The sequence below is a fragment of the Phaethon aethereus genome, assembly GCF_964289735.1.
Source record: "Phaethon aethereus genome assembly, chromosome: Z".
Lineage (NCBI taxonomy): Eukaryota > Metazoa > Chordata > Aves > Phaethontiformes > Phaethontidae > Phaethon > Phaethon aethereus.
In genome coordinates this window covers 15536876-15556150 of record NC_138577.1, presented here as the reverse complement: position 1 = coordinate 15556150, position 19275 = coordinate 15536876, and the positions used below count along the sequence as shown (strand labels likewise).

The 19275-nt window shown below is 41.6% G+C and overlaps 1 pseudogene across 1 annotated transcript in view; it reads right to left on the bottom strand.

Annotated features, from left to right (window-relative positions):
* Window positions 1-607: 607 nt before the first annotated feature.
* Window positions 608-19275, bottom strand: part of LOC309416021 (nipped-B-like protein) — a 68978-nt pseudogene continuing 50310 nt past the window's right edge. Inside the window, exons 25-38 of the transcript in view lie at window positions 17169-17305; window positions 15463-15603; window positions 15056-15149; window positions 14791-14945; window positions 14428-14518; window positions 10265-10438; window positions 9499-9686; window positions 8617-8724; window positions 6038-6238; window positions 5461-5607; window positions 4069-4364; window positions 3574-3748; window positions 2754-2939; window positions 608-1781 (exon numbers count right to left, since the gene is read on the bottom strand). The product of the transcript in view is annotated as a nipped-B-like protein (transcript). The remainder of the gene's footprint in view (window positions 1782-2753; window positions 2940-3573; window positions 3749-4068; window positions 4365-5460; window positions 5608-6037; window positions 6239-8616; window positions 8725-9498; window positions 9687-10264; window positions 10439-14427; window positions 14519-14790; window positions 14946-15055; window positions 15150-15462; window positions 15604-17168; window positions 17306-19275) is intronic.

The following is a 19275-nucleotide window of genomic DNA, read 5'->3' as shown; positions in this document are numbered from 1 at the left end:
CAGGGTTTAAGAGCCCCCTAAAAAGTTTAGCTGGTTTAGAGTTTTTCTGTTAGCAAATCTGCTGCTTCTCCTACTCTGTAGGAAGGCGAAGTGCTTATGAAAGGCTGAGGCAACGCAGCTGAAGCAAATGCTTCTGAAAGCTTTCAGCAGCATTTCTCCAATTTGCAAAATGTGACAACATCTTCTGATTAGTAAAAAAAATAGTCTAATATACAAGCACTTTAAAAAAAATCCATTTGTGAAGGAATGTAGCGTAATTACCCAGACTCGTACCCATTTGCTCCTCAGATACTGGTAGCTACCTCCTCTTGACACAAACCTCTCTATGTTAACCCAGCGAAATGCATACACGGCCAGTTAGCCCGAGCAGAGTAGTCATTCAGCTTTCCCCAGAGTTAAACTACCATAAATTACCATTTGGACAGCATTAGAAAGAAATTGAGGCATACAAGGAATAAACTATGGTTTCTTTTTATATCAAAATGTACTCTGGAAAATGTGTTTGGCACAGTGCTAAATCATAGTTAATACTTCATATTGCAGGATACAATACAACCCTGGAGTGAACTCGTGTTTACACCCTTTAAGGGATAAAAATAAAAAGATACCAATTATTCAGAAGTCTGCCTATACAAACTGTATGAACAGTATTTTATGTCTTGTCTTGTCTTGTCTTGTCTATAACCACTGATATAGTAAATTTTACATAAAAGACTGCAAAATAATATAAATGGATTTAAACAGTTCTTTACAATAAGAAATTCAAATGGAAACAGACAAGTAACAAAGAGAAGTAAAAAAATTTATTGCAGTATTTGTTCCACCAGATTTGCTGGGGATCCCTTTTCTTGTATTGATCCAGGGTGACCTAATACATCAAAATCTACATTTACAAAAACTCCTCCTGCAGATAGGTCATAGATACTGCATGCTTTTTTTTTCTTTTTTTTTTCTTTTTTTTTTTCTTTCTTCAACAGAATAAATTATATATCCAGGAGATCCTGCCATTTTGCAGCCTGGAAAAACAATGCTTCCCTGGAAACTGGGCTAAGCTAAAGAAAGCCATCCGCTGCTAGGTTAAACTCCAAGAACACTTTATTAAGAACATTAACAGACTAATTTCCAACATTCACTTTTTTTTTTTAACAGAAAGGTTTTTTTTCAAGATATAAACAATTTTTTTGTTAAACTATAATACAGTGGGAGTAAAAATGAACTGAGAAGTTTCTGCTGCACAACAGCAAAGGAAGCTCCCACAAAAATGTTTACCAAACATTCCTTTCTTTTTTCCCGCGTCCCAGGTTCCATTCTTACTCTTCATTTAACTGATTTTTTTTTTTTTTTGCCAGAAAGTTGATATTTCAAGTTTTTCTGTTATTTCAATTCCTGTAAATTTGGCTGCATGTACAAATTCATTAGCTGAAAGTTCCATCCTTGGCGGCATACAGCGATCATCAAGTCTGCACAACTTTATTAGTCAGCTTATTAGCACTTGTTAGAGCAACTTTTTTGTAAATAATGTCTGACTCTTTAATAGTGTCTACCCAAGGCACCAGTTTGCGGCCATCATGGCGCTTGGCCTCAGTCCAGGAGCCACTGTAGGAGCCTGCCATCCACTGAACACTGAAGCCGTTGCTGGTTTTCTGTACTACTCTTGCAATTTGTGGTCGGTCTTTGTACTTTGGACAGCAAATAGCGATGACATCCATGACATCACTACTTTCATTCATCTGTGCTGCCAACTCCATAGAGTCTGCATTTCGTTTTGACCTTCTCAATGAGTAAAGCATTGGGGAGAAAAAAGACCAAGTGTAACACAAAAGAACTTTGGTGAAATTATTGCTTTTATTGCTTTTAATCCCTTGATGCCAGTACTTGGGATTTCCTAGCACACATTCCGTTGCCGGCAATGAGACACACCGTGACCGCCAGCACCAACACATTAACATATCCTTGTAAAAGCACATACACTTAATTTGTACTCGTGTCTTTATCTCACGTCTTTATATTATTATATCTTTTGTATCTTTATATCTTTATTATCTTTTATATCTTTTATATCTTTATATCTTTTTTGTACTCATGTCTTTATATCTTTAGATATCTCTCTATATCTAAAAAGAGATCAAAAGAGATTTCAGGGCCTTGGGAAGGTTGATTAGGAATCTGGTGCACAGGTTATTTTTTCCTCTCTCCTTCCAGTTGCTGGCAGTGACATAGGAGGAAACACACAGGCCCAATCTTTTAATACATGGCTTCATGACAGGTGTGACTGCCACAGTTTCGGGTTTTTTGAGAGTGGGATGGCCTACATGGCACCTGGCTTGCTGGCATCAGATGGGATTAACTTTTCTCAGAGACTGAAAGGGGGAAGAGGGTCTTTGCTCGCAAACTACCAGGGCTTATTGACAAGGCTTTGAACTCGACACAATGCAGTTGGGGGAACCAGAACTGTCTTACCCACAACAAGCTCCATAAGGACTTGGAAACAATAGAAAGATTAACACACACTACATTCCAGAGGAAAATGAGTAACTTTTTTCTACGGGATTAATCTCTAGCTTGTTTTTTATTGTCTTTTCTGTTAAACTTTCTACAGCAGTCATATAAATGGGTAAGTAGGGAATCTCTATCTACACATGTGAATTACATTACCTGGTGTACATTTAGTTTAACAGACTGACACTTATAAGCACATAAAAATAATTTTACATAATACGCTGCAAAATACGTTGACTCCTCCTCCGCGTCACCCCTGAAGTGCCGCCTCCTCTATCCCCCACATCACTTTCATTGCCCTCTGTCTCAGCTGCATTGTTTTTAGGCTTGCCTCTTCCAAGCAGTGAGGTAATTGCTTTGTTCCGAGCATTTGTGCTAGCTGACACCTCTCCATCGTCTTCCTCTTCATCAGGATCCAAATGTTCCATAAGGAGCTTCAACTATTAAAAAACCAGATTGGTCCACATTGTAACTTTAAAAATAGACATTTATATGACATTACATTAAATAAAAAACAAGTGGCAAGGTAAAGAAACAGGGTAAAACAAATGGCAGACAACTGCAAACTTGAACAGGTTATGTTTTGTTCTACAAACTTGTTCCTTTCCTCTCTTTTTTTAGTAGATATGTAAAAGCTTTTTACATGTGGTTTGAAAATTGCAAGTTTCCTCTAATCGATATTGGGGGAGAGAGGGAAGGGGCAGTAAGGGGCAGGAAGTAACTACACTAGATCTAGTCCCTGTTCCTCTGGTGGAAACAGTCAGGGATAAAGTGAAAAAGTTATATGGGCGAGGTATACAAGATGGAGAGCAGAAATTAGAAAGTACTCGATAACCATGAATATCCTTTAGTTGAAGCTAATTTTCATTGTGTTTAAACTTATTAGAAGTCTTTGAAAGATAGTCCTGCTAAACATCCCGAAAGGAAGTGGTGAGTTATCAGTATATTGCGTAAGATTACAGGAACTTTACATTCTGAAATGCTCATCCAGTACGTCAGCATCTGCTTTCAAGTTTATACTGTGCTACCTAGTTTGAAAGGATTTTGGGTCTGCTGCAAAGCAACTTGACTTACATTCAAGTACTGTTTTACTATACTCCTCTTCACTCCTTCAGTGATCCTGGAATTAGCCATATCACGCCTCAAAAAATCCAGAGTTTGTTTTGGATGGAAATGAACGCCTGTCTTCCTGTTTATCGCTTTATCATAAACCTTTGCAGATTCAGATGGAGAGTATTTCTGAATTTTACTGTTTAAAGAAAACAAAGGGAAGAGCTTTCAAGGAAAGTCCAAGGTAATTTCAAGGAAGAGCTTTAAAAATATTCAATATAAGTGGTTATATTTTAAGCAATCCATATACAAGAGACAACCTGGTAAGAAATGGAAGTCATTGCTTTTTCTAAGCCAAAGTTTCATTACGTTCAATGTACAACATTTATGTTTTTTCTCTTACACAAATCTATTGCTTAAACAATTAGTTACAATCACCTTTTAAAAAAAACTTCCAAACGTAACCCTTACAGAGCACTCACTAGATAACAAGATGGCCTATAATCTCAATACCCTTACCTATCAGAGAATCCACAGAGGTTCTTTAAATGCTGCTTCAGCACCAAAAGTAATAATATGCCTTGGGAGACATTGGCAAATTCAATTAAAGGAGCTGAATTTTCTGGTAAACATTTCATCACAGCATTTATGTCATTTTCTTCATCGGAATCTGAATCAGAGTCTACTTGTTTCCGTAACCTCCGAGGCTTAGAAGCTTCCTCCTCACTTTCGCTCTCACTACCACTTTTACTGTCACTCTTAGTCTCCTCATCTGATGACGGTTTTCTTTCCTTTTTTTTGTCTTTCACCATAGACTGCAAGACAGAGAAGTTAACACACATTCCAAAATTAGACTAAGTAGCATCATGTACGTTTCTAAAATATCTTTCCAAAATCGTTACCAGCTTAAATTGGCATGAATTCCCTGAACAATGTTACTGATTTATAACTCAGTGATATTCAAAATTAGAATTATTTAAGGCAAAAAGCTGCTGAAAAATTGATCCAAAGCCCACATTTTTTGCAAGGTGGGTACAGAAGGAACTGAAGCAACAAGTACTCCGCTGGCATGTTACTCAAGTCTGTTAGCAGTGGCAGTAGATGTCCTAAGCAGGACCTCATGCTTTCTGTGCTGGGTGCTACATGCTGGTCCCCAATCTGAAGAATGTATTGTCTCTTTCTAGCAGATTAAAAATCGACTTTGGTAGGGTAAGAACTCAAAGCAGTGTTCTTTCCAGGCATCAACTCTGACTTGTACTTACTAGTCAGGTTGGACATGTGAGAAACGGGTTTGCTGTCTGACAGTTTGCACCTTCTACTGCTAAAGTTGTCCAGGCAATGAAGACTTTAAGAAGCAGAGGCCTTTTTCTTACAGGGTTGTGTACTGCCACAACAACAGATACCATGATTCAGGTACTTATATGATACCTTAAGACATCTGTGCACCTTTTCCTTGCAAGAAGCAAGGGATTTAAAGTCTCTCAGGCAACACACATGCAACTGCCATCAGCTCCTTGACAACAAAATGAACAGCCAGACGGACTTTATTACAAAAATTATACAAACAACCACAATAAGCTAATATTTCATGATGATTTAGGGTTCATGTACTTCCAGGTGCATGCAATTAATTATTATCCAGCCAGATCAGATATAGATGTGATAGTAAGATCTCAAAATTCATCATTCTTTTTTCATAACTGAAACCAGCAATGTGAGGAAAGTTTTAACTAGTGCCTAGCAGGTGCAAGCCAGAGCAGAAAGGGTTCCTTGGTTTTCACCCCTGGTTACAAAGTAATGCTGCTGGCCCATATCATAATGAGGGTACTGTCTTCACTGAAAAATTGACCAAGTTACAGAGGAGCTGATGTTGCCACCATAGTAAACATACTAAAATGTAAATGCCCATACCTCTTTAAATGACTGTAGTAGGTTGCTACCAGACACTGACAGTGTGATGTCTATATGATGCATTATAAACAGTGGCTCTTCCTGCGTTTGGTAAGGAAAACAGGCTAGATTGTCTGCTATGTACAAGAGCATATTCACCTCTGTTTTCTGGAAGTTAAAAAAAAGAATACATATAAACACACATGCAATTATCTTAGATCTATACACTTACCCAGTGTTGCTAGCAGCCTAGAGCAAAAACATGATCACAAACTTTACTCTATGTACCGTGCCCAGCCCACTCTAAACAAGATAGAGGGAGAGAGACAGAGAGACACATATATGCAAAATGTAGTCATACCTGAAGGTATGTTATTTCTGATCAGGCAAACTGGGTACAGAAAGTTACGGAACGATGCAAATATAACAAGCGCAGTCTATTATATAGGTAATCTTATATAGGTAAATACCTTATATTACAAAGCAAAAGAAAGTACACTAGGGAAATAAAGTTATCAATGATTATGTCATAAAAATGGACTGTAAAAGGAGAATTTAATTTTAATTTCTTTTTAAGTGAAGGAAATGGGATGCTTACTGCAGTATCATCAAAGAGGTTGAGTAAAGAAATTAGAAACGCTTGTCTGTGTTGACGGTCCCCTCGGATCATGGAGTATAGGTGTGAACACAATGCACTGGATGATTCATCGTGTCTAAACCCTCTTACAGGATCTCTGGGGCAGGTATTAATTGCCTGTTGTACCTGGTAAGACATCTTCATACCAGCCACTGCTTTCATCTGAAATGGAAATGCAAATTTACCTTTATTGAAACCATTGCTTTCAGAGCAGTAAAACTTACTCTTTTTAAGTGGATGCTCATGTGAAGTTTAAAAGCTGCACTGAGGCAATACTACCTTTTGAGCTGGCAAACAGATTAAAAGAGAACTTGTGGCAGAGCTCAGAAAGCCTTGTGAACTGCGTTCACTCTAAATTCTGCTAGAAACATGCAGCTAATCTGTTCAGCCACTACAGCCAAGTATTTGAATTTCAACAGTCTTCAAGACTACTGAAATGTAACATACGTGAACAGAATATTTCACCAAATGCGTATGCCTGATGTCACTTGTAGTGAAATCAGCAGCTGAGTCCATATTAGTACAACAGGACTAACAAACAGAAAATGAGCATGTTTTGCGTAGATCCTGTGTTTTCCAGGTGATTTTACTTACGTCGAGGCTCCTGCTCTACTTTCAGAACACACAGAATCTCTAGTTAGGCTGCATACCCAATTCCCCTCATACTACCTCCGCTGCTCTTCAGCAAAGTTGTCTCTTCATCTACACGTTGTCTTAAATCCCAGCTGCCTACATCATAAGTATCATCTGCTGGCCTTCACTCACTGGATTAGGTATCTGTACGGATGCCATCAACAGGGCAATGCTCCAGTTGAGTGGAATACAAGCAGATATGACAAGTCCCACAATGTCATACACACACTGAACCTAGACTGGGGCCTTCTGAAATAAGGAGAGGGTGCTGCAACTGGAGTTCAGATCTTAAGCAGAATTTCTGGCACTATGCCACAACTCCGCAACTCCTCACTTGGTCCTCAGATTCTCCTTTCTGCAGCATCCCTCAGATCTATACATCTTCCTATGCTCCTTCTGCTTAGATTACAATTTATGAGGCCTTTAAAGCCTTAACCTTCTAATACATATACACTTCTACATTTACATGGTATTCTCTTCCTTAGTCCATTGGCACAGGAAAATCACAGAATCATAGAACAGACTCATAGAACAGTTTGGGTTGGAAGGGACCTTTAAAGGTCATCTAGTCCAACCCCCCTGCAATCAGCAGGGACAGCTTCAACTAGATCAGGTTGCTCAGAACCCAGTCCAACCTGACCTGGAATGTTTCCAAGGATGGGGCATCTACCACCTCTTGGGGCAACCTATGCCAGTGTTTCACCACTCTCATTGTGAAAAATTTCTTCCTTAGATCTAGTCAAAATCTTTTTTTTAGTTTAAAACCACCAACCCTTGTCCTATTGCAACAGGCCCAGCTAAAAAGTCTGTCCCCATCTGTCTTATAAGCCCCCTTTAAGTACTGGAAGGCTTAAGTACAATAAGGTCTCCCTGGATCCCTCTCTTCTCCAGGCTCAACAACCCCAACACTCTCAGCCTGTCCTCACAGCAGAGCTGTTCTGACCATCCCTCTGATCATTTTTGTGGCCTCCTCTGGACCCACTCCAACAGGTCCATGTCTTTCCTGTGCTGAGGGCTCCAGAGCTGGATGCAGGACTGCAGGTGGGGTCTCACCAGAGCAGAGTGGAGGGGCAGAATCCCCTCCCTCGACCTGCTGGCTATGCTGCTTTGGATGCAGCCCAGGATATGGTTGGCCTTCTGGGCTGCATGCGCACATTGCCAGCTCATGCACAGATTTCCATCCACCAGTACCCCCAAGTCCTTCTGGGCAGGGCTGCTCTCATTTATCCCCCAGCCTGTATTGATAGCAGGGGGTTGCCCTGACCCGGGTGCAGGACCCTGCACTGGGCCTTGTTGAACCTTATGAGGTTCACATGGGCCCATTCCTTGAGCTTGTCCAGGTCCCTCTGAATGGCATCCCGTCCCTTAGGCATGTCAACCGCACCACTCAGCTCGGTGTCATCTGCAAACATTCTGAGGGCACACTCAATCCCACTGCCTATGTCATTGATGATGTCCTAAGGGACACCCGAGGGACACACCTGGTCACTGATCTCCATCTGGACACTGAGCTGTTGACCACTACCCTCTGGATGCAAGTATCCCACCAGTTCCTCATCCACCAAACAGTCCATCCATCAATTGCTAAATCATTGCTGAACTTCATGAAACAGCTGCCCTTACCTCTTATCAAATACATGCTCTATTCAGTGAGGAAAATATTATTGTGAATTATAAATTAAAGGAAATTTTGGACGAGAAGAGACACTTCGAATTATTATAGCCTTTTTATTTCTAAGAACGGATATTTCCAAACAGGGAAAGAGTCGAGATCATCTTTACAACTGCTTGTATTTCTTGTTTAACTGTTACTTTATATTCTTTTCCTAGAGCTGAGGCATATTGAGGTGTTAAACCACTAGAGAACATAACAGGTTTTTGTAAAATGTAAAATTAGAATTACTTACGTGAATTAACCCAGCATATTTTTTGTCTATTTCCACCAGCTGCTGGATAACTTTATTTCGCACAGAGGGCTCTGGGTCTGTACCCATAGCAATTAAGTACAGCACACACTTGGAAAACAAACAAAATGATTATTCAAAGTCATTGTACCTCCTCTTTCTCAGTCTTTGTTGTTCTACTACTTGTATTGTGACTACTGCAGAAACTAGAATACGAAGTTCTATGCAGCTTACTACTTGACTACTGCAAGCAAATAGTACAAAATACATGAGATACCAGCATTACAAATGACAGAAGCTGTGTGAGGTTTCAGGTAATACTTCCCTTTCTCTCAAGCTCTAAAGCCAATTTACACTACAAAAAATGCAATTAAAAAAAACCCCAAATCCACCACTCACGACTGAACATGCACAATGGTGGCAGTATAAAAAAAAGTTACAAAACATTATGTAACCAAATAATAGTGGAGATGATGACTGAAGTTCTAACATCAACTGTGGAATTCCATAGCGTTTGGAGGACATGGGAACTGAGGTGGAGGCAAGCTGACACGTTTTCCAGGATAAAGAATCAAATGAAGACAACAACTTGGCATACACCTGAAATTCATAACAGAAATTTGCTCCAATGCACATTTGAACATGCTCTGTAGGCACTGACTGGACTTTTACATCTTGATCCAAAACCAGAAAATATGGCATTTGTAATCTCACTGGCTGAAAAACATAAAACAGGTTTCAAAATACGCTTTCTGTAAAGGCCCCGTGCTACACTAGGAAATTACTGTAAGAGCTGGAAAAGAAAAAATGGAAATTTATGTAGCAAGTGTGAACACCTCTGAAAACCTGAATAACAAAAACTCCCGTCATAAAAGCCTACCATACCTGTACAGGATGGATGAGACCCTGGTTTAACATCAGCGTAATGACATTTAGAGCAAAGTGGCGTACACTGGACTGGGTATGAAGGAAAGCCCCAAGGACATCTTTGAGATACAACTGCGCGACGGAACTACTCATCCCTGAGTAAGTATTAATTTCTTCCAAGTCTTCCTGATTTGATACTTTTTCCCCTGTAAAAAGGACAAAAGCAACAGCACGCCCAACACAGTATAATCATTTACTTTGCCAGTACCTGATGAGTGCTGATCTTTAAGCTTTACAATACATACGCATTTCATCTGTCTTAAAATGGGTCTATGATCTCATGAAAAGCAGAACAGTCTGATGGTAAATATACGTCAGAATGCTGAAGAGCCTGGACTTTAATTAAAATCTTGTTCTTTAAAAAAAGTTTTTACTTTTAAAAATTTACATTGTAACATGACACAACTTATGTTGTATTTATTATTTTCTACCTGCAAATTAACCTTAGAAGAGCTTTTGATAAAGAGTATTACTACCATCATAACAGCAATCATGCATTCAGGATTCCTTCCAGGATTTACACATTTTGAAGGTAAGTAATATACCTGTTATGTGTATATACCCATACACATAATGAATTTTTGAAAATTATTTTAAGATACTTTGAGTACAATATTACTGATCTGATAACAGTCTTAAGTGACTCAGTTCACATGTACAGTAATTGTATGCAAGAAAGTTAGGTTTTGCATGCCGCATTAGCACGGAAGGACTCAACACTTACAGTCTCTGTCTGCCTGCTGCATACGTGTATCCTCCTCCTGCAAGTAGGTCTGGAGGTTTCTTAACACCTGGATTTTTAAGTTCACTGAACAGTTTTTGCCTGAAAGAATGCTGTTGTACAGAGTCTTCACTTCCTGCTCGAACATTAAACGTGGGTGTTGTATAAACGCAAATCCTAAGGGTGGAAAGAAAGAGGAAATATTCCATGTTATTACCATCCAGAAATTGTATTTCTGCTTTTTCAGTCTAGAGGCCTGAAATTTATCTCCTCCCAACACCACAGCTTTTTGCTGGTCCAAACAGCGTTGCTTTCCTACACTGACACCATCCATAGCTTACAAGGAGTTCTGTTAGCCACGGCAGCTCTATTAGCTATGACTCTGTCTGACGGATGAAGATGGGGTGTCGACCCAGGGCAGCTGCACTAAGAAGGGTTATACAGGTCTGGAAGCATGTCCAGTGTAGTGGCCTGCATCTGAATGACTAGGAGCTCTCACAAGAACAAGGGAGGAACATTGCTAAAAATTATCCGTTGTTGTTCTAATATGTTTGGAGAAAAACATTCTGCTGAAACTGTGAAGTTACTCATATGGAGGCAGAGCAAATGTGGAAAAATCTATAAATACCACAAGTGTTTAAAAATAAAATCTTAAAAAACGGAAACGGTGAACACACTAAAATGTATACCTCCTGCTGTCATTATTCACATACCTACTAAGGTCTGCTCTTGAAAACGATCTGAAATGTTCCCAAGACTACATCTATTGGAAGATACACACTATGGAGCTGCTTTTAGCTGCAGCCTTACCCTTGACAAGGAACTGGTTGTTCTTAGTCTCTATCTCATAACAACTTTTCTCAATTAGTGACTGTATATACTGTTTTAGACCATGTATGCAGGTTTAGAAGTGCTGCTGATAAACTCTTTCAGAGTATCATAAAAGAACAATAATGGGAACATAACATCCCAATTTCAATTACGTTTAACTACTTGGGGTTTTTTAAGACTGTTCGAGGAAACTAAGATTCTGAACGAACTCACAGAAAACATATGTACATAAAAGAAGAAAGGGGAGGAGGGAATGAAAGCAAATAAAATTATGCAAAAGCAATGTACAAAAATAGCTTAATGGTTAAGCTTAATCCCTCAACAGCAGTGATTCATCCCAAAGCAAAGGCTAAAACCGTTGCGTGGCCTTACTGAAATGACACACTAATAATTGCCAATAGGAAAGTACACACTCTTCACATGACGCCTTCACTGTGTATAAATGTTGAATTGGCTTGCTAGTCCTTTTCACCGTATTGCTGCACACAGACGTTGAATGGCGTTGGTAGCTTTGCTCAGTTACCAACCTGTAAGGTGAACTTTGCACTGTCTACCCCACCTCCATATAGCTACCCTTCCAAATGGAACCAGTACTTAGATGAGGCCAATATATCACCGAAAACACTTGTCCAACGTTTAATTAAGATGAAGACTGATATGCTTAGAGGTAGGGGAAAGAAAATCTGAAGAATGCCTACTAACAGCCACCCCTGTTTTCTCCCCTTCCCCCGAACTGATCACAGATCATTCTGTAATTTAGAAACGTTTTAGACGAATGCAACATTGTCCACATCCATGGGGAAAGCAATCATGTCTATGGTTAGGAAGTCAGTCTTCTTGCTTGCCAATGTGATGCCCGTCTACAAGAAAGGCCGGAAGGAGGATCCTGGGAACTACAGGCCTGTCAGCCTGACCTCTGTACTGGGGAAGATTGTGGAGCGGTTCGTCTTGAGAGTGCTCACAGGGCATGTGCAGGACAACCAAGGGATCAGGACCAGCCAGCATGGGTTCATGAAAGGCAGGTCCTTCTTGACCAACCTGATCTCCTTCTATGACCAGGTGACCCGCCTAGTGGATGAGGGAAAGGCTGTGGATGTTGTCTACCTGGACTTTAGTAAAGCCTTTGACAGTGTCTTCCACAGCATTCTCCTGGAGAAACTGGCGGCTCATGGCTTAGACAGGTTTACTCTTCACTGGGTGAGGAACTGGCTGGATGGCCGAGCCCAGAGAGTCGTGGTGAACGGTGTTAAATCTGCCTGGCTCCCGGTCACAAGCGGTGTTCCCCAGGGCTCGGTTCTGGAGCCGGTCGCTTTCAGTATCTTTATAGATGATCTGGATGAGGGAATCGAGTGCTCCCTCAGTAAGTTTGCAGACGCCACCAAGTTGGGTGGGAGTGTTGATCTGCTGGAGGGTAGGAGGGCTCTGCAGAGGGATCTGGACAGGCTGGGTTGATGGGCAAAGGTCAACAGTATGAGGTTTAATAAGGCCAAGTGCTGGGTCCTGCACTTCAGTCACAAGAACCCCATGCAACACTACAGGCTTGGGGAGGAGTGGCTAGAGAGCAGCCTGGCGGAAAGGGACCTGGGGGTGCTGGTTGACAGCCAGCTGAACATGAGCCGGCAGTGTGCCCAGGTGGCCAAGAAGGCCAACAGCGCCCTGGCCTGTACCAGAAATAGTGTGGCCAGCAGGAGGAGGGAAGTGATCGTGCCCCTGTACTCGGCACTGGTGAGGCTGCACCTTGAATCCTGTGTTCAGTTTTGGGCCCCTCCCTACAAGAAAGATGTTGAGGTGCTGGAGCATGTCCAGAGAAGGGCAACGAAGCTGGTGAGGGGTCTGGAGCACAAGTCTTATGAGAAGCGGCTGAGGGAACTGGGGTTGTTTAGTCTGGAGAAGAGGAGGCTGAGGGAAGACCTTATCGCTCTCTACAACTACCTGAAAGGGGGTTGTGGCGACGTGGGTGTTGGCCTCTTCTCCCAAGTAACTAGCGATAGGACAAGAGGAAATGGCCTCAAGTTGCGCCAGGGGAGGTTTAGATTGGATATTAGGAAAAATCTCTTCACCGAGAGAGTGGTCAGGCATTGGCACAGGCTGCCCAGGGAGGTGGTGGAGTTGCCATCTCTGGAAGTGTTCAAAAAACGTGTGGATATGGCAGTTCAGGACATGGTTTAGGGGACATGGTGGTGCTGGATTAATGGTTGTACTTGATTATCTTGAAGGTCCTTTCCAACCTAGTGATTCTGTGATTCTGTGATTCTGTCCCTATCCCACGTGCAATATTCCGTAGAGGACAATTAAATTCGAACAGTCTACAGTAAGTGCTGTGCACCATGATGTAATGCCTAGAAAAACTCCAACTAGTCCAGAAAGCCATAGCATTGCTCCTGCAACAGAAGCAACCCATTAATTCTGCTCAGCTGTCTGCAATGGTTTCTCATAGCATATGAAATCAAGATTCAGTCTTGGTCCTCATCCTTGGAGCCCTCCCTAGCCTGAACTCAAGTAGGGTATCTAAAAAGCCACATAAACAGCAACATAAAGAGGCAAATTCTTGTCCACAGTTAAATGACACACCTGCAAGCTCACATGCCTGGCACACAGCTTTCTTTAGCCTAAGCCATAACTGTGAACTGAACTCTTCCAGAAACAAGGCCTACCTGGCCAAACAAGGTTCTCTCACATGGATATTTTTGTCCTTAAGCAGAGGATAAACATGATACAAACCACTCAGTGACAGTTCATGTACTACAGCAAGTCACTGAAACACCACACTAATGCCTTCAGATAAAGAATCTATTCAAAATTGAAATACAGCTAGAATCCCGAAACAAACCGTAATAGCTAGTGTATGACATGATCTATGGCAATGCCTTGTGAAATGTCACAGAGCACCACCCCCCAGTTTGTATAAACTGCCAGAGTTCTCTTGACTCCTGCAGAGTACATGCTCCTACAGCTAAAATGTTCGAAGTGTCTTCAGCACTTCTTCTAGCTGTTCTTTAACCATACCTTGTGGACTGAAAAAACCAAGACTTGGAGTTACAACCTACTTGCATGTGGGCAAAAAAAAATAACATCTGCATTACTTTGGAAATCCACTGCACCTGAAGACTTGGTTACGTGTCAAAAGGCCTCCACTGTCAAAAGCAGCCACTCTGCTGCAGAAGGGTGCAAGAAGCAACCCTTGGACAACTTTTCTATAGCCAGTTCTCAAACAAAACATGCAGTACGATTTGGTTTTAAACAAACTCTGTTGCCACTACACAAAAACATGAATTCCTACTGATACACATGGATTATTACTATAGCAGAATAATAAAAACTATTAATATTCTTACCAAGGCCAATAATGGCTTTTGTCTGTACTTCTTCATCCGAATGCTTTGTAAAATACATCAGCTGTTCAAGTACTTTATCCTTAACGTTAACCTGAGCAAATTAAAACAAAAATAATAGTTATATAAAGATGAAACAGATGTTTTTAAATCTCTTATACAAAATATAAATATCAAAAAGAAAAGGAGAAACTTGATCGTACTGCATGGCCTTTACAAAACCGTGTAGTTAAAACCCAAAAAAGCTATATTGTAAGCATTATGAAAAAACACATAGCTTTGAGGGACTGGGGATAAAGTACTTTAAAATTAAAGAGGGGCATTCAACATATCTAAGACATGGAGAGTAAATACAACTTATTTTACCTTACTGTTGCCTTTAAAAACTTCCTGATCAAAATCAAAATGCCGACACAGTGCTCCAACAGTGAAAAGTGATCTAAGGAGTGTTGGTTTATTGGCAGTAAGTACTGTACTGTTGGGGTCTTCTTGGTGTTGACTTTTTAATTTCAAAAGTGCACCTAAAGGGAGACAGCAGTTTTGATCACAGTGTTTAATCATGGTATACCGCTAAGATAGGACTTGTAGCCAAAACTGAAAACTGACATTTACATGTTGTGATTTGACTTACCATAGTATCTATTAAAACAGGCCCACACAAATTTATAGTTCTGGGTGACCTTGTGCACAACAGCCCCAAGGCAGCTCACAGAATGCTGAATGACCTAGGAGCAAGAAAGAACAAATTAATTATATATTTAGACCTTAAATTTGAGATTTTTGTGAAGTTATGTAGGAAAAAGCTATGCTGAACTAAAACTAACGATCTAACAGCTGGAATGTCCATCTCCTAGACTGCGTGGAAAACCTGCTCAAACTCATTAAAATATAACGACACATACAAAATCCAGTAAACCGTGTAAACTGAATTTTCATGGCTCAAGAGGAATGAAATCAGGACAGATTTTCTTTAAATCAAAACCATGTATTTCACAAGGTGAAATGGAATCAACTGAATGGTAGTAATTAAAAGCTTACTGTCATGCCATATTTGATGATGAGTTTCATGAGGTCTTCCTCAATAGTGGCAAGAAAGGTCTCACTTGGGTGCTCCATTAGTGGCACTACAAGCTCCAAGATTTTTGCAACGTTGCAGATCACCATGAAATCATTCTGGGTCTGAAACAACAGTATTAATAGCGTTCAACATTTCTGGCTAAGTATTATTTGTATGCACTGAGAGTCAAACTCCCAGCTCAGGTAAGGTATGTGGTAAAGATCTGAATGAGTGTTTATAGAGTTTACGTGTGCTAATAAATTGCATATTATTATGACAGCTACTTCTGCTTTCCACAGAACTTCTGGAAGAAAAATCTGCGTGAGCAGAACTTCACCACTCCTCAGGACTGCGACAGACCTGAAAACCTTTGGTGCAGATAATTTTTTGGAGTCCTACAATAAATCTAGGAGCTCTTCCTGACACATTGCACACTAGACAACACACAACACCTGGAAACAGGTGTCAGGGACAAAATGAAGTTGTGCTATGACTCAGTGTGCCTTTAAGCAAGATAGGTAATAATGCGCACAAATGTAGAAATGCCAATTAAAATTATTACTGGTTTGCATTATTATGACTCTATAGGTACTGTAAGTGAGTAATCTATGGAAAACGTTTCTCTGTTAAAGACACATCCTGCTAGATGTGTCCAAGCTCACTCATCAGGATACGATAATTCCCAAATGCTACTGTCAAGCTCTTTAACATATTCAAGTGGACAGTGGTAACTCTACGACTCGCCTCAACCTGTGTAAGTACAAAACTGAAGTAAGCCACTAACTGGGTTGCAGCACGTAGACAATCAGATAACCCTTTCCTATACTGTTTGATCAGGAGCAGCTCTAAAAGTCTCTTGTAAACACGCCCAGAGAACGCACCAGGGCTGAACCTGGACAATGCTGGGCTGTACCTACAGTCTAAGCTGGTACCAATTCCTCTCAAGCCTGCCCTGGCCAGCTGACCTAATGTGGCCCTGCCACCCACCCACGCTCCTCCTGGAGCCATGGCTGCATGACCCTGCCCTTCTCCTTCTGCCAGATCAGAGGTTCATCACAACGTTCACTGAGCCAACTGTGCTAACCAAAATGGCAGAAAGCGCCGCAGTGTTGCAGAGGAGGGGTGCCACTTTATCAGACTGCAGGGGTTCAGCATTATAGCTCTCTACCATTTTTGTGAGCTAAACTCTCTTACAGGGGAATACAAAAACACTAGAGCTAGGGAAGTGAGAGATGAAGCATGGAAGAAGATGGAGCAGGACATTTTCCTTCTGATACATTTGCTACATGTTAGATACACTCTATCTTATGGAACCGTACTGTTCTTAAGATTCGTATGTTAAATATTAACTACTTTTAAGACTGTGACTATGAAACAAAACAATTTTAAGACATGATTTCATAACAGGTGAAAACCTGGGTCTTAGGCCTCCAGGGAAAGAGGCAGCATAAGTTTCAGTTTCATTTGGCTGTCAAACGTGGAGGTAGAGGGTGAGGCATAGCATCTTAGAAGCAACAGAGGTCATCAAAAGGACCTAGTATCTTCAGAAGCTATGATGCCCATGAAATAAAACAACATTTTTAATTTTTGTTTTCCTACCTTCGATTTCATCAAGTATACAAGACAGCCATTCATTTCCATGCTTAATTATCGGGTGTGTGGGAAGAGACTGTTTTTCTCTACTTACACGACACTTAGTGGTCAGGTAGGGCTGCATGGTCATGGCATGTTTGACCATTAGCTGGGGCCTGATTTTGCTGAACAAGAACAAAGTGGTTATGCAAGCAACCAAGCGACCGGAATTCACACCTATGTTGTGAGAATCTGCAAAAGATTCAAAAATACAAAAAGGATATTAAGACCAAGTAATGTCTGAGCAATGAAAAACATATGACTTACACATTATTTTAATATCTCTTTCATTACCTCTCTTTCATGATCAATATAGAATATTCCTAGTAGATTGGAGATGAGAATACAGTGCATGTGACTGTGAACTATGTGAAAAAAGAAGCAAAGATGCTGCAAAGGCATCGCTAGTTTATAAACGACTTATAGAATCACAGAATCACAGAATCAGAGAATGGTAGGGGTTGGAAGGGACCTCTGAAGATCATCTGGTCTAACCCCCCTGCCAAGGCAGGATCGCCTAGAGCTGGTTGCAGAGGAACGCGTCCAGTTGGGTTTTGAAGGTCTCCAGAGAAGGAGACTCCACAACCTCTCTGGGCGGCCTGTTCCAGTGCTCCGTCACCCTCACAGTAAAGAAGTTTTTCCTCATGTTCAGGTGGAACTTCCTGTGCTGCAGTTCATGCCCATTGCCCCTTGTCCTATCACTGGGCACTACTGAAAGAAACAGGCTCTGTCCTCCTGACAGCCACCCTTCAGATACTTGTAGACATTGATAAGGTCCCCTCTCAGCCTTCTCTTCTCCAGACTAAACAACCCCAGGTCTCTCAGCCTTTCCCCCTACGAGAGATGTTTCAGTCCCTTAATCATCCTCGTAGCCCTCCGTTGGACACGCTCCAAAAGCTCCCTGTCTCTCTCGAACTGGAGAGCCCACAACTGGACACAGTACTCCAGATGAGGCCTTACCAGCGCAGAGTAGAGGGGGAGGATAATGTCTCTCAACCTGCTGGTCACACTCTTCTTAATGCACCCCAGGACACCATTGGCCCTCTTGGCCACCAGGGCACATTGCTGTCCCATGCATAACTTATTGTCTACCAGGACTCCAAAGTCCTTCTCCATGGAGCTGCTTTCCCAGCAGGTCAACCCCTAACCTGTACTGGTGCATCGTGTTGTTCCTCCCCAGGTGCAGAAGTCTACACTTGTCCTTGTTAAATTTCATGAGGTTCCCCTCTGCCCAGCTCTGCACTCTGTCCAGATCCCCCTGAATGGCAGCACAGCCCTCTAGTCTATCAGCCACTCCTCCCAGTGTTGTATTATCATCAAACTTTCTGCTGGTACATTCCAACCCTTTATCTATGTCATTGATGAAGATGTTGAACAAAACGGGCCCCAGTGCTGATCCCTGGGGAACACCGCTAGCTACAGGTCTCCAGCTGGACTCTGCGCTGCTGACCAGAACCCTTTGAGCTCTGTTGCTTAGCCAGTTCTCTATCCATCTCACAGTCCACTCATCCAACCCATACCTCCTGAGCTTCACTATGAGCATCAACCAGTGGAGAGTCTTCCTCCCGCCAGGCTTTTTCGCTTATCTCCAGGGTCTGGGATTCCTGAGGGGTAGTCCCAGCAGTAAAGACTGAAGTGAAAAAGGCATTCAGTAACTACCTTCTCTGCCTCCTCTGTCACCAGGGCTCCCACTTCATTCACCAAAGGTCCCACATTTTCCCTAGTCTTCCTTTTACCACTGATATACTTGAAGAAGCCCTTCTTGTTCTCTTTTACTTCCTTCACCAGATTTAGTTCCAAGAGGGCCTTGGCCTTCCTTGTTGCATCCCTGCATATCCTGACAATCCTATAGTCCTCCCAAGTGACCAGTCCCTTTTTCCACCTACTGTAAACCCTTTTCTTCCATACAAATTTTTCCAACAGTTCCTTACTCATGCATGGGGGTGTCCTGCCTCCTCTACTTGTTTTCTTACTTAAAGGAATGCGCCAATCTTGAGCTTTGAGGAAGTGGTGTTTGAATATGAACCAACTCTCTTGGGCTCCCCTACCTTCTAGAGTCTTAGCCCACAGGATACCTCCAAGTAGGTGTTTGAGGAGGACAAACTGTACCTAAAACGTTCCAGTCATGCAAGCTATCCCACCTTGTCTCCATGACTGCAATG